The sequence below is a fragment of the Malus sylvestris genome, chromosome 9, assembly GCF_916048215.2.
Source record: "Malus sylvestris chromosome 9, drMalSylv7.2, whole genome shotgun sequence".
Lineage (NCBI taxonomy): Eukaryota > Viridiplantae > Streptophyta > Magnoliopsida > Rosales > Rosaceae > Malus > Malus sylvestris.
In genome coordinates, this window is record NC_062268.1 from 18,410,854 (window position 1) to 18,426,826 (window position 15,973).

The window sequence follows — 15,973 nt, forward strand, 5'->3', positions numbered from 1 at the left end:
CAGATTTTATCCTTGTGATGACAGTGAATAGCCATTGTTGATGAGCATATTGATTCCATCTCATTGGTTTAGCATTATCGGACCTTTCTGCTTATGTCTAAAGTTGAAAGAATCCTTATATGTATGTATAAATTAATGAAGGGATGAATTTGTTTCCTTATTTACCATATACATATATCTATGTATGCATATTCAAAGGAACTTACTTATATCCCTGGATATATATATATATATATATATATATATATATATATATATATATATATATGCACCAACTGCCAAGGCTTTTATATACAGGTACATCTATATTTGTAAGTAGCATCTTCATTTATTTTCTCTAAGTGTTTTCATTCAAATGTTACATTTATTTTGATCATGTTAATTCAAGTTAACCAAAATAGTACTTGGATCTCATAGTGTGAATTAGTAGTTCCAAGTAATCTAATTAAGACTAGAGTCGGAAGTGATGCATTTAGTAATTGCATATACTTGAGAATAGGAGTTGATCGAGGTGATGGATGCTTATAGTTATAATTCGAAACAATGCTTTGGAACCTAGATGGGAAATACATAAATGGATGGTGTATGTGCTCATGTTGTAAAGCATAAGTGTGGAGGTGGGAGGTAAGTTGTGTGTTGGTTTGATAGCACCATGTAGTATTGGTACATCGATGACCCTGCTTGGTTAATCTACGTTGGGGGGTCACTGCCTACTTGGTTACTTTCTCAGGATGGCTCTACTTGGTTGATCCGCTTGGGGGGGGGCACTTCCTATTTGGTTACTTGCATAGGCTTCGGCCAAACGATGTCTCTCTAGCTCTATTTTGAGTGTATCCGTGAATTTTGGCTTCGAGAACTTTGAGTTTGATTTAGAAAAGTCGTTGGATGTCTATGTGACTCCTTCGGAGTTTGTAAATGTTTGGTATTAATTTCTTATGAATGATTTATATTCAAAGTTTATAAACTATGATTGATGGTTGGTTTCATCATCATTATTACATACTTTGTATTATTGTCGCTCACACGAGTTTCGTAGCTTATCCGGGTTGTTGGTTGCTCGATGCACCATTTCCATGATGTAGGCACTTATTTCACATGCGACAGGTCTGGGTAAATTATGAGAAACTGTTTGATATTTTGATTCCGTTAAGTAGTCCAGAATCCTTGCTCTTGCTCATTTCCATAAGGTTATCTTAGAATCCTAGATTCGTGTGAATGGGAATTACCCACGATGGATCTTGTGAATACAAATTAGAATTACCATGTTATTATCCATAACCCAAGTAGGGAATTATGTAAAGTTCTTTAATTAAATTCGTAAAATGATATGCTATCTCACTGATTGATTAACGTGATTAAATATTAATATTGTGTTTCGTGATTCCTTGATATGTTACAAGCTATGGATTGAGATATAATGTTGGAAGCATAGTGATTGGTATGATGTAGTGAAATTTGATTTGACTTGTGTATTGGAAATGGTTGTGACATGTGATTGAAATGCATATTGAATTGCTCGGGAGATGTGAGGTCTAGTAATGGACCGATAACCCATTGTGATGGGGATTTGTTGCTCGATATTGTTTTGTTTTGTTGAGTCTTTGTGAATTGAGTAACTTGAATCATGTCTTATTCTTTCGAGCCGTTGTTATGCTTCCTAGACTTCTGTTCAGTTCTGTTGAATAGTTCGGAACTGAGTTCTGATTGGATTCCGTTGAGTGATGGTCTGAAATCCCTTCTACTTCGCGATTCCGTTGAGTGATGGTCCGGAATCGTATCCTGATTGGATTCCGTTGAATGATGGTCTAGAATCCCTTCTACTCCACGATTCCGTTGAGTGATGGTCCGGAATTCCCTTTGGTGCCTTGGTTTCGTTGGGTGGTCCAAAATTCCCTTTTTCAGAGATGTAGTCTTCAGCCGAGCTGTGGCACTCTAGCCCGCATTTTAATGTGTTGTATGTGTTATTGATGATGTGATGGTTGGCATTATTGATGGATGTGATTATAGAATGATGTTGGTTATGGTAATTATGATTATACTTGTTGAACTTTATGACTAGTGAATATGATTGTGCTCCGTCGTTTGTCCCTTGTAATGTTGCATGTTATGCATTGTGATATATTGTTGAGACATAGCGATTTAATTGATGAATATTCGAGTGTAGTGAAATGACGAACTACGAATGGCTTGATCCCTAATGAGGGTACGTAGGCAATCTAACGAGGAGGTTAGATGCAGCTATAAAGTATATGAAAAACTACTATGCGATTCGATTCTCGAGTTGTGCTTTGTACATATCTTGGAGGCGGGGTATGTTAGATATATAGGTATTGGTGTCGTTACGTGTCGATCCTGAACGTATATTGGGATCGGGGCGTGACACATGATGGTTGTAAGAAGAAGGTATATGTGGTCTAACATCTTTATATTACTTTTTCCGTTATTCCGTCGTCAATGGCTCACTGCTTATACATATCATGATCAACGAGATAGTCTTAACCAATGATCTTGCCCATTGATTAGATCAGTATTTTACTAATCAATTGCATTATCCTAAAAGATGTCATCTTATGTTTGACTTTCAAGTATGCCTCCTGTAGGGGGGTGAGCTCGTTCCCCCACTTGTAAGTATCTTTCCCGTAAAAGTTTCATAATCAGAACCATTCATATTTTAATCTTCACTAGAAGAACATATCTATAAAACATCATTTGGATTGGATATCATTTAGTCACCTAAATATATCAAACAAATCAACGGTTTATCATAAATATGCTACTTGGTACATATATTGTTGATTTATTTGATATATTTGGATGACGAGGATGATGTTCAAGTGAAGATTAAGAGATTAAACGGTTCTAATCATGAAATTTTGATGGTGAAAATACGTTATTTGCAAGTAGGTTAATAAGTGCGTCCCCCTAATGAGGAACTCAAGCATTATCCTTTCTTGAATAATTGAGACATTTTAGAAACAAAATATACATTTATTTTCCGGACTTGAAAAAAGCTTATGATGTAGTTAATGTGGAGGGTTTTCACTAGTTGCCATAGATTTACAAGTTCATTGAAATATTTCTCCATCAAAATCTAGTGCAAATCTATTTAAAAGTTCTTTTTCTATACAACTCCACATTTGGATCTAATGTAAAATAAGCGAATACTAACATCCTTACATGAGAAAAAACAACCCTTTGGGCTAAGTTTGGCAAACAGTTTGGGCTTTTTGGCCCATGGACATCCGAAAATAAAACATTAAAAAAAAAACCAACCAAACCAAACCTGTTGGGTTGGTTTGGTTTGGTTTTTAATTTAATTTTTGTCCAATCAGTTATAAAACCGAACCAAATCGAAAAAATTGGTTTAATATGTGATTTTGAATTCATAAAATTAACCAAACCAAATCATTTATAATAAAGTATAAAAAAGAATACATAATACAATATTATACAAATAATACACATATAATATTTTATATTATAATTTTTTTTAAGGAAGTACGATATTCATCGAAGCAACTTAGAATACGTATAAACTGAGGATAATGTGCTTACTGGGCCTCAATAAAAACCTTGCCGGGAATTTCAACTCGGATTAAGGAAAACAGTGTCTCGCACAAAAATAACCCTACCCTTAAATGAACAATAAAAATGGAAATTACATGCCTTCCTCAAATAAAATGTCTTGAACCAAATCTGAAGGCTACTCGAACCACACCATCTCCTAAAGACTACTGAGACCCATCCGAGCAAGCCGATGTACTACCGAGTTGCCTTCCTTCTCAACATGGCCACACTCATAAATACGGCAACCCCATAAGAAAGAATCTCAAATCATTTATAACATAACCCCAAACAGAGTAATCATCCCATTCTCTTTTCATAGCAGCCATCACCACACTAGAATCTCCTTCAAACTTTACCTTGACATTAGGTGGATAATACCTCTTGACCAACCCACCGCATAGCGAGCTGCAATCAGCTCCGAGTGTAGAGCAGACACAGGTCTCTTGACAAGACTTGCAATGGTTGCCAGAAACCCACTCGTGTGATCCCTAAGCACAATGCCATAGCCCTCTCCCCCCGAAAGCCACCTTGACTCCAAGCCACATCAAAATCACATTTGATCTATCCCGTCTCAGGCTTCTTCCATTTGTGAACCTCCTTAATAGCCTTCCAAGCCTCAGGTTTATACCATTTATAAAACTCATTCATCTCAACATAAGCTCATGTGGTGGCAACCGAGACCCATTCCATAGCACCTTATTCCTGTGCTTCCATATTGCCCATAACAACATCAAGAAAAGCACAAATCCCACAATGGGAAGCTGTTACACACTATTAATCATCCACTCCACAAGAGACAATCAGTCACAACCATTGTTCACCTTCAGCCCCAGGCTTCGAAACCACACCGCTCTCACCAGGCTATAATCTCTAAGCACATACTCCGTTGATTCGACTTGCACACCACATATCACACATGCCTCTTCACTCATCGTTATCCATTTGCTATGGTTCAAATGTGAGGGAAAAAAGTCCAAACATGCATGCCAAGCACAAATCTTTACCTTCCCCGGAACACTTGCATTCCAAAGTTTCTTCCAAAACTTCTCCCCCACACCACTAAAAGAGGACAAAGAACTAGCTGCCCTACTGCCGTTGCTGTCACTTATACCCTGAGCCACCTGGTAAGTACTCCTAACTGTGAACTTGCCACTTCATTCATAATGCCATATTCGCCAGTCCTCGACATCCCGTACACTAAGCGGAATGCTTCGAATTAACTTCACTTCCCCAAATGAAAAAAGATCATTCAACAATTGAAAATTCCATTGCTTTGATACACTCCCGATAAGATATTCCACCGTAGCCTCCAAGTCTCATTGCCTCGGTGGTGGAGTTAAAATTTGAAAGAAGGACTCCTTCGGCACCCAGTTGGCTTGCCATATTCGAATCTTCTTCCCATTACCCATTTGCCAACGATGGCCTTTGTGAATCACCTGCCTCGAAGCTGCGATATTATTTTATACATACGAACTGTTAGGAGTCACCAGTGTTTCCATAAACTCTGACCTAGGAAAGTATCTAACTTTAAACACCTAGAAAGCAAGGGCTTCCGGTTGCTGGAGGAATCGCCATGCTTACTTAGCCAACAACGCTAGATTGAATGCATAGAGGTCTTTAAAATCAAGGCCCCCCTCATTCTTACACAGACATCTCTAATTAAGCCAATGTATTTTTCGTTTACCCAGATCACCACTCCACCAAAATTTAGCTATCATCTTGTTCAGCTCTTCACAAAAAGATTTGGGAGAAGGAAATATTGCATGGAATACATAGGTAAAGCTTGAGCCACCATTTTAACTAATAATTCACGTCCCACACTGCTCAATATGCCACCTCGCCAACTTTGTAAGTTCTTCCACACTCTATCTTTCACATAATCAAATGTTTCCTTCTTCGATTTTCAGACAAGCACCGGCAAACCCAAATATTTATCATGAAACTCCACCCTCCTCATACCAAGACAATCAGTCAATAATTGCTTATCATAACTAGTGAGATTCGGACTGAAAGAAACACAACTCTTCTCAAAATTCACAGCTTGTCCAGAAGCCATCTCATACGAGCGTAATAACTGTATAATCATTTACCATTCGCCAAACATACCATGACCGAAAAGGAAGTTGTCATCAGCAAAAAATAAGTGGTGGATACTAGGAGCATCATGGCACACTTTAATCCCCTACAACCCCATTGAACTTTGCCTTCCTTAATAAAGCTAATAAAGCTTCAGCACATATAACGAACAAATAGGGAGAGAGAAGGTCTCCTTATCGAATTCCTCGTTCTGGATGCACATAGCCCACCGGGTCCCCATTCACCTTGAAGGAGTAGGAAACCGTTGAAACACATAACATAACCATACGAATCCACCGATCTGAGAACCCCATTCGATACATCATGGCTTTAAGAAATCTCCATTCCACATGCTCATATGCCTTACTAATATCTAGTTTCAGAGCCATAAGCCCATTAGACCCCGACGATCGCTTGTGCATATAGTGACCGACTTCAGTAGCCACCAAATAATTATCAGAAATTAACCGGCCTGGAATAAATGCACTTTGAGTAGGGGAAATAATACATGGAAGGATAACTTTCAACCTATTCGTAGGTACCTTCGCCACAATTTTATAAAGTACGTTGCAAAGACTAATTGGATGGAGCTATGTCATCATCGTTGCATCCTTAACTTTGGGGATTAGTGTGACATGGGTGTAGTTAATTTTTCGTAGCATTTTTCCTAAGAGCAGCATGGACCGAACTTTATTGCAAATATCTGCACCAACCATTCCCCAGGGTTTTTGGTAAAACCCAAGAGACATACCATTAGGGCCAGGGGCTTTCGTATGATGCATTTGAAAAACTGCATTTTTAATCTCCTCATTCGTGAATGGTCGATCAAGATCGGTGTTCATCTCCTTTGTAACCGACGGAGCAATATGGCATAATATTTCCTCAAAGTTTTGCACTCCATTGGAAATATATCTTTGAGAAATACGACATCACAACTTCCTCCATCCCAACACAGTCTTCACGCCATTCCCCTTCATCATCCATTAAACCAAACAAACAATTACTCTTTTTGAATCCTGTTTGCTTTCTAATGGAAATATTTGGCGTTATGATCACCAAGTTTAACCCAATTCTCTTTAGATCGTTGTCTCCAGAATTGCTCCTCCTGTTCAAGAAACATGTTCAACCTCCCAATCAATTCCATATTTTTGCAAAATAGACTCCTCAGAAAACGGGTGCCCTAATAAACTCATAAGCTTATCCTCCACTTCCTGAATCTCAATCGGTCTGGATGTGGCAGTGCTCTTCGCCCAATTATTCAATTTCATCAGAGTCATCTTAATCTTTTCCGTAACCTGGAACATTGGTGAACCATCAACAACACACCCTCATCCTTCCCGTACCACTTCAGAATAACCTTTCTGCATATGCCAACATTCCTCATACCGAAACTATTTTTTGCCTCGAAGTGGAGTGCGTCCTGACCAATTAATCAGCACCAGAACATGATTAAACATAAATTTATTCAAATGCTTTACGGTGAACCGAGGAAACAAGTCTATCTATTCTTGATTACCCAAGGTGCTATCCAGTCTTACCTTGATTCCACCCCATTTAGTCGTAAACCATGTAAATTTGTTCCCCGAGTTGCCTAGGTCAATGAAGTTGCAATGCTCCACCATTGACCGAAATCCCTCTATCTGCCGGTCTTGCCTCACATTGCCTCTTTCCTGCTCATGATCTTGAATGATCTCATTAAAATCACTTATACACAACCAAGGTTTAGACTTATTACCACAAAGAGACTCAAGTAGCCTGCAAGACTTATATTGATCACTCGTAGCAGGAAATCCATAAAAAATAGTCAAACGCCAATAAGACACTTCTCTTGTAACACCCACATCAAAATCGATATGGTTATGGGAATAAGACTTTAAAGATAAATTTATTTCTTCATTCCTCAAAACACACAAACCACATAAACTACCTCTACTGTCAACAGTAAAACTACGATCAAAATTCAACTTTAAACATAAATGGTCCATGTGACGAGCATTACTTTTTGTCTCGCACAAGAACAATACAGTAGGATCTTGAGCATAAATTAGACGTTGGAGCGTACAAACTACTCAAAGGTTCCCAAGCCTTCGGCAGTTCCAACTTAAGCAACTTATTGTTGATGGCAAGGTTGAACCACGTCAACCTCCGCTGATGAACTAACAATCTTAAAATTTTCCAACAATCTCATTCGACCTTCATGCCCTGCAACCAAGTCCTCATCCTCTCGTACTAACCTTTTCCCAAGCTCAGGTAGCCAACCACCTACCTGTGCTATAGGAACAGACTGAACAGTGCCCAAATAGACACCATGCTTCCCTCTTCCTTACTTTCTTCTCCAAGCCCTCTGGTGATGCTCTATAATGGGCATAAGATTGAACGGGTCCGAACCTAACCCAGGTCACTCACAACCAGCATATGGTGAACCCAATCCAACCTGCATTGAGTTAGTCTCCTGAACCTCCTTACCCATCTGCTAGCCCAACACCAAGTTAACCCCCTTATCCTTCTTACCTATCTGCTGGCCCAACCCCAACTTTTCACCGCCTCAGGATCCAATGAAGCCCACATCCTTCATACCCACTACGTAGCTACCCCCTGCCGAGTCACCTACTGATGGAATATGGAGATTTTCCTCACAACTAGGTGGCACAACATTCAAGTCAAAACCAAACAAAGTCAAACCTTGTGCCTCTTGATTTGTGGGATTTTGCTGAAAATGGATAATTTCCATAGAGTCCACCATCTCCTTCAGGTCAATAGTGTCATTCAAATCTGGTAAATTACTCGCACCAATAATATTGTCCTCAACCTGCATCCCTCATTAGGTTCCTCTGCTGACCTAGCTTGACTCCACCTTCGGCAGTGCCTCCACCGTACCTTGCCAAGGATTTAGGTTGTTATACATACTGTTTATACCATATTTAGGGCCTCGTATAAATACTCGGAGGACTTAAATGAAATTATGTAATAAAGGAAGGGGCAAATATGTAATTAGGGGAGGAGCCCTTATTCTATAAAAGGGGCTCCTCACCCTTACATTTCCTAAGCCTTTCCTATCTAGAGCAACGCTCTCACTCTCTCTCCTTCACAAATACTCTCAGATAAATACAATCAGTGTGGTCGTAGCCCAAACCTTGGGGTCACGATACATCTTATGTTATTTACATTACTTGCAGATTCACGGCCGGATTTACGTTGTTCCAAGACCTCTGGTTTTGTACATCAACATTTGGTGCCGTCTGTGGGAAACGACACGAAAAGTTATGTAGGTTCTCTCTCAATTTTTCACCTCCACCCTGGATCTGTAAAACCCACATAGAGACACAGACACAGAGTTCTCTCTCTCCAAGTTCACCAATCCACTCCAAATTCTAAATTCTAGAGCCATAATCAGAATCTGTCTTATAAATGGAGGTCTCCTTACAAAGCAACCTCTGAGATAGTGTGGTGGAACTGACCAAAAGGGCACAGCAAAAGAGAGGAGAGAGAGCTTTGTTTGAGTATATCTATCAGCTTCTAGAGAGAGAAAGAGATGAGAGAAAGACAACAGTGATGGCTCTCACAAACCCAGCAACCATGTCCTCCAAATCAAGCTGCACCCACAAACAAACCCGCATAAAAAAAAATTTAAAAAAAATTCTCTCCCTCTTCTCTCTATCGCCACCCTCTTGTTCTTCTTCCTCTCTCTGTGCAAAAACCAGGAGAAGACAGCTGGGTCAAGCTCGCCATGAACAACCAGGCGGCGGTCGTTGACCTTCTTCTCCGCCTCGAGCACGCCGCGCCGTCTCCGCCGTCGAAGCACCATGGACTCCCCCAACCACTCCCAGAGCGGTGGCGCCAGGTCCAAGCAGCAACAGCAGCAACCCGTGTTAGCTCCGGACCTTCATACCCTTCGACACGCTCTCGATCTCACTCCAGGTCCTTCACCTCTTCCTCCTCTCCGTCTCGCTCTCGATCTCGCTCCATGGAAGCGCTGATGAAGAAGGAGCTGATAGTGGCGGTGGCGACTCCGTCTGTGCTGCGAAGCTTACTGACCCTGGCTATGCACTTGAGCTCTCTTCTCCTGTTCCTTATATGGGTTTGCCAAAAGCTACCCTAAAGTTTCCCCTAGGTGAAGTTTCAATCGAGGAGAAAGAAGAAAAGGAGAAGCAGAATATGTTATCAATTAATGGAATAGTAAAAGGCCGTATTTTGAACGGGTTGTGCACTGCTCATTATGCAGATGAAGATTTGAAGTTGCGGTATTTATACAAGGACAAGGAGATGTCTTTGATTCCAACCATTTGTCTGCCTTCGAATGCATTGTCATTTGCTTTCAAGCGTCAGTTTGGTCCTTCTGACAAGTTGAGGAATCTCGACTTCTTGTGGTATACCTGACTTTCGAGGTCCAAGGGGAATTTGGACTCTGCAAGAAAATGCCCAAGTTCAAACGCCGGTTGCTCCTGGTGGTGCTACCCTCGCTGGTTGTCTCATCCGCCTCATGGTTCTCCGTCGTCTCCCTCCTCAACTCCACCACCGTTCATAATGCTGACACCCTTCTCCGTCTGGTCCGGTCTAGATCTAATGGGGTCCCACTAGTCACTATCAGCAACCACATGTCCACCATGATTTATAATCCATCCACTAGGCACGTTCATGCAGCCCCAAAGCTCTCACATTTCCTAAGCCTCTCCTATCTAGAGCAAAGCTCTCACTCTCTCTCCCTCACAAATACTCTCAGATAAATACAATCAGTGTGGACGTAGCCCAAACCTTGGGGTGAACCATAATACATCTTGTGTTATTTACATTACTTGCAGATTCACAGCCGGATTTACGTTGTTCCAAGACCTCCGGTTTTGTGCATCAACACGTACTACCACCCTCGTTCATATGCACAAGTGTTTTCATTGACCACCTCTGCGCCGCATCCAACCCAAACAGTATACCCTTCGGCTTCCTATAGTTTTCACCCAGGACATCAAATTGAAACCATCGACCATACGGCTTCAACAAATCATCCTCATTCTTACCCTCAAAATGCACACAATGTTCTTCCATATGTCTTACAATACCACATAAGAAGCAGGTTATAGGAATTTTCTCATAACGTAGGTCAATCCCTACCTCAATGCCCTCAATGACTAGCCGTAAGCTTTGCCATAACGGTTTCTTAATATCCACTACAACCCGAATACGTAATATGCTGCCATGAAGATCACTCATTGTGCTCTGATCAGTCAGAATGTGTACGCCAATCTGGTTCCCAATAAAGTGGCCCATATGTTTAGTCATATAAGCAAAAGGCAACCTTTTTACTTGAATCCAAAAATTTTAAGAAGCTAAAGGAATAGATGCTGGATGCACCAGGTCATTCGCATCTGCCAACACCACCAATGCACCATCGTACAACCATGGCCCCTCTTCTAGATCATAGCCCTCTCACAAAGATTATCAAATCGAAAGGAGAATAAACCATCCTCCAATTCCACAATCGTAACCCTAGCCTTGGGAACCAAAGATTTAATATCTGACATTTAAATTTGTCTTTGTTGAAAGCCTTAATTGTAAGACCTCTCCTCACTAGGAAAACCATCGTATTCCTGAGTAGCACGCCCTTCTTATCGTCAATCACCACCACCCTTTGTTCCTAGGCAGTGAGAACGAACCTTTCGGCGAACTTCAAAACCATATCATCCATTCGCCTTACCACCGTGTGCAAGCCTGTTTGATACAAAACCCAGAGTTTTCCACCCACTCAGCAAGCAAGCCTGAGAAACATTCATTTCTAGACAGTCGGAATAGCCGACGCCGGCCCTTACGAGTACATGAACCCCAAAATCAATGATTAAAACTCAGCGTCGGCGCCGAAATCTGATAAACCCACCGCTCTCCTAGAGAAACCCTAGCAAAACCCTAGAGAGGAATAGTTAAACATATTTGATTTATGAGTTAGAACTTTGAGACTTTTAGTTGGGTTATGGAATTAAGTATTTTGTCAATTTAAAATATAAAATCGAACCAACTCAAACAACGCCCAACCCTAATTCAAATTGAACTATTCTATTGAAAGGAAAAAATGTATTGTAATTGTTTTTAAATTTATTTTTTTGGCAAAAGGAGATGAAGCTAAAAAATGAATTGATACCAATCAATTGAAGACCTATGCTAACTTTTCGCAGACCTAAAGTTTCAAGTAATGTCATTGAAAGAATCAAACAGCTGCATTGTTTGCTTCATCGTTTTGTTTTGGTAAGCTTTTCATCCTTTTGTTTTCCTCTACAATTATTATATATTATATTGGGTAAATTACACAGTAGTCCTTCAGGTTTTGAGGTCTATTACAACTCTATACAACAACTTTAAAACATTTTATTTTCATACCTCAAGTACTATTTTATTTCAATATAATACATCCGTTAGATTTTCCATCCATTAATCTGTTAAATGCTGACGTGGCTGTCACATTTGTGCCACGTGGCTGCCAAATGTCTACCATGTGGCAAAAAAAATTTTTTTTTTTTCTTTTGGGGGGGGGTTCTTTTCTTCCTCCCTCTTCTTCTTCTTCTTCCTCTTCTTCTTTTTCTTCTTCTTCCTCTTCTTCTTCTTTGTCGCTGGGGTTGGGGGGGGGGATTAGGGACAAATTTTTTTTCTTTCTTTTCTTCCTCCCTCTTCTTCTTCTTTTCTTTTGTGTCGCTGGGGTTGGGGGGGGTTAGGGACAAATTTTTTTTTCTTTTCTTTCTCCCTCTTCTTCTTCTTCTTCAAGGTTGCTGGGTGGAGGGGGGACAAATTTTTTTTTCTTTTCTTCCTCCCTCTTCTTCTTCTTCTTCTTCTTAAAAAAATATTTTATTTGCCACGTGGCATAAATGTGTCAGCCACGTCAGCATTTAACGGATTAATGGATGGAAAATCTAACAGATGTATTATATTGAAATAAAATAGTACTTGAGGTATAAAAGTGAAATGTTTTAAAGTTGTTGTATGAGGTTGAAATGGATCCCAAACATGAGGTATGAAAGTGTAAGTTGGCATAAATATTCGAACTCATGATCTCATCGAATAAAATGAGGATCGAATAAGTTAGATTAACAAATTCAATATAAAACAATAAAGTACCGTTGCAATATTTGGAATAAATATGATTTCATACATATTTTTTAACTTTTCACACATCAGATTAAATAAATCAAAGAAACTGACATACATGATATAATAGTAAATCCAAAACATAAGCAAGATCGAAGGGTAGTGGGGCCTCCTTAGGCAAAGATACAAATCTTCTGTAGGACAATGCCAGTCTGATCTGAACTGTAGAGTGCTTACAACAAAAATAACAGTAAATCCATAAATTATTGTTGGAAGTGGATTGTCTGACATCCTATTTCCATACTCTTTTCATTCATTTTTGTTTGTGTGGTCACGGTTAAGTCACGTCAATATTTTATATTGATTTTTTTATAAAAATAATAAAACAAAAAGTAATAGAAATATAAAATGTTGATGTGACTTAATCGTGATCACACAAAACAGAAGGAGATGAGAAGAGTATGGAAATGAGAGAGCAGACAATCCACCTAGCGCGTTCTCTGATGTCACATAATTAGGTACTTGGATACTAAAGCCAAATCCACATCGACCCAGCGTGGCGACGGCTCCAGTCATCGTCGTTGTGTTTGGGTTTTTTCACTGCACTATGCCTAATCAATTAGGTTTCCATCTAAGGAAGCCTGTTTTTGTTTATTTCGAATATGAGACTTTTTTCGATAATACGAAGATAAATAATAAATATTATTATATGAGTTTGTTGGGAAAAAAAAATTATTTAAAACTTAGATCGTATACTGCACCTTCATATAAAGGAGAAATACTTGTGAAATGCTGGCGCATTCGGATGATTGTAGAAAATGGTGCGGATGATCTTCTGAATATTTGTATTTACTTTTCGCTCTTTGTTTCACTTCATGCATACTTTTTTAATTATATAATTGTTAATTACTTTTAATTTGTCAATTAAACTGCGAGTTAAAACCAAAAGTGTGCATGAAGTGAAAAATAGTATACGTAAATCTTTTTTCTATATATGGAAAAAAAAATTCTTAACTTTTGAATGTGTCAAATAACAAAAACTAGATTATTTAGGGAATTATATGAGTTCAATTATGCTTCTCGAGGATGATGGGTGACTTTCAAAACACTTAGTAGACGATTAACAAAACTTTAAAAATCGACCGCGAAGTGTTACGAGTAGATCTGTAAACGGGTCGGGTTCAACCTGACATGTTAAGCTAACGGGTCACCCGAACCCGATCCGTTAAGCTAACGGGTCACCCGTTTCACCCGTTATCACCCGTTAACAATTATTATTATTTTTTTTTTGCATAAAGTTTATTTTTTGTTATTAAGACTTTACTAAAATTACTAAAATATCCTCAACTAACCGGTGCTAACGGGTCCTAACGGGTCTAACGGGTTGACCCAAAGTGATCCGTTATTTAACGGGTTGTTAACGGGTTCACCCGTTAGCAACCCGACCCGTTAAGCATCCACCCAAATACAAATATTAACAAATTAGGTCGTATCGAATTAACAAATTGGGTCCAAAATGCTAGGCCTAGTTACGAGGAGAGAAAATCATTTTGCGAAGACAAGTTAATTTCTAAATTAGTTAGATGCTATTTGGCAAGAACCTTATCCAAGTGAAAATAATAAAAAAAAGTTGGAAAGATTGAAAGGACATATAATATAAAATAAAGCAGAGAGTAGGGGTTTATACAGTTCTAGTGTGTAATAATAATTCATTGTTCCTCTTTTGGGGTTTCCTTCCCGGTCGGTCAATCCAACGAAATTTTTTTAGGTGTGATGAGAACATAGGTTCACGTGTTTTTATGTAAATGGTGAAAAATTTAATTTTTTAAGTTATTAATTTTTTAACACACATATCTCATTATTTATATAACAATACATGATATATCACATTGTATGACTGTCACATTGAAAAATCTCTTCAATCCAACTCCCCCGATTTTAAGCTCTCACTCAAATGATCGGCGAGTTGTGGGCAATGTATTAAATATCGGTAATATCGGAAATATCGGTAGTCCGAAAACACGGAAATATCGGGATAATATCGATATTGATAAAAATTACATGGAAACCACGAAAATTGTAAGAAAAACTTGGAAATTTTTATTGAAACTTTGCAGGATGTTTATTTAGTCAATTATCTATTAGTTTATCACAAAAAATTGGAAGGAAATGCATTGCATGATGGATTTAACATTATCAAGTTGATTATATAACGAGCTGGCAAACATTGTGAGTGTAGAAAATATGTAGTAATTAATGAAAGAAATTTAAACACACCATAATCATTTATATATAATGAATTAGTACAATATTTTACACTTTATACATTGCATTTTTTTTTCTCTCGGATAACACACACAGACTGACACATGGGCTGAATATTTTGAAAGCAGGTTTGGAATTTTTTTTTCTTCTCTCGGATAACACACACACACCCCACTTCTACACACACACGCACAGACACACACTTCAATAACACACACATACCCCTCACGACACACACTTCAATAACACACACACACACACACACACACACATCCTACTTCTACACACACACGCACAGACACACACTTCAATAACACACACACACATCCCACTTCTACACACACACACACACGCACAGACACACACTTCAAAGTGTGGATTTCTCTCGGATAACACACACACACACACACCCCACTTCTACACACACACGCACAGACACACTTCAAAGTGCAAATCCACACCAGGGACCAAGCCATTTCCTTCTCTCACTCACTTGGACTCTCTCTCTCTCTTCTCTGCACTATCTCTCTCTCTCTCTCTCTCTCTCTCAAAATCCTCTTACCTCTCTCCCTCTCTTGCCGTGACCACACACACACACACAGCAGCATCATCTGTTCGACTCAAGCAGCTCGAGGACGACACCACCATCATCACACATCATCAGTCTTCTCTCTCCCGCCTCTGCGAGAATGGCGGACGACACCGTGACCTCCACCGTGGCGCACACTCCGGCGAGCACCATCACCACCTGTGAGAGGCGCAGATCTTGGCAGCTGTGACGACGGAGCTCGGCTGCCGTTCCAACGACGGAGAGAGAGAGAGCGATATTATCGATATTATCACGATAATCAATTGGAATACTCTGAAAATATCGCTGTTGGAAAAAAACGATATTATACATACTACCAATAATCTTGTCCTCAACCTGCATCCCTCATTAGGTTCCTCTGCTGACCTAGCTCGACTCCACCTTCGGCAGTGCCTTCACCGCACCTTGACA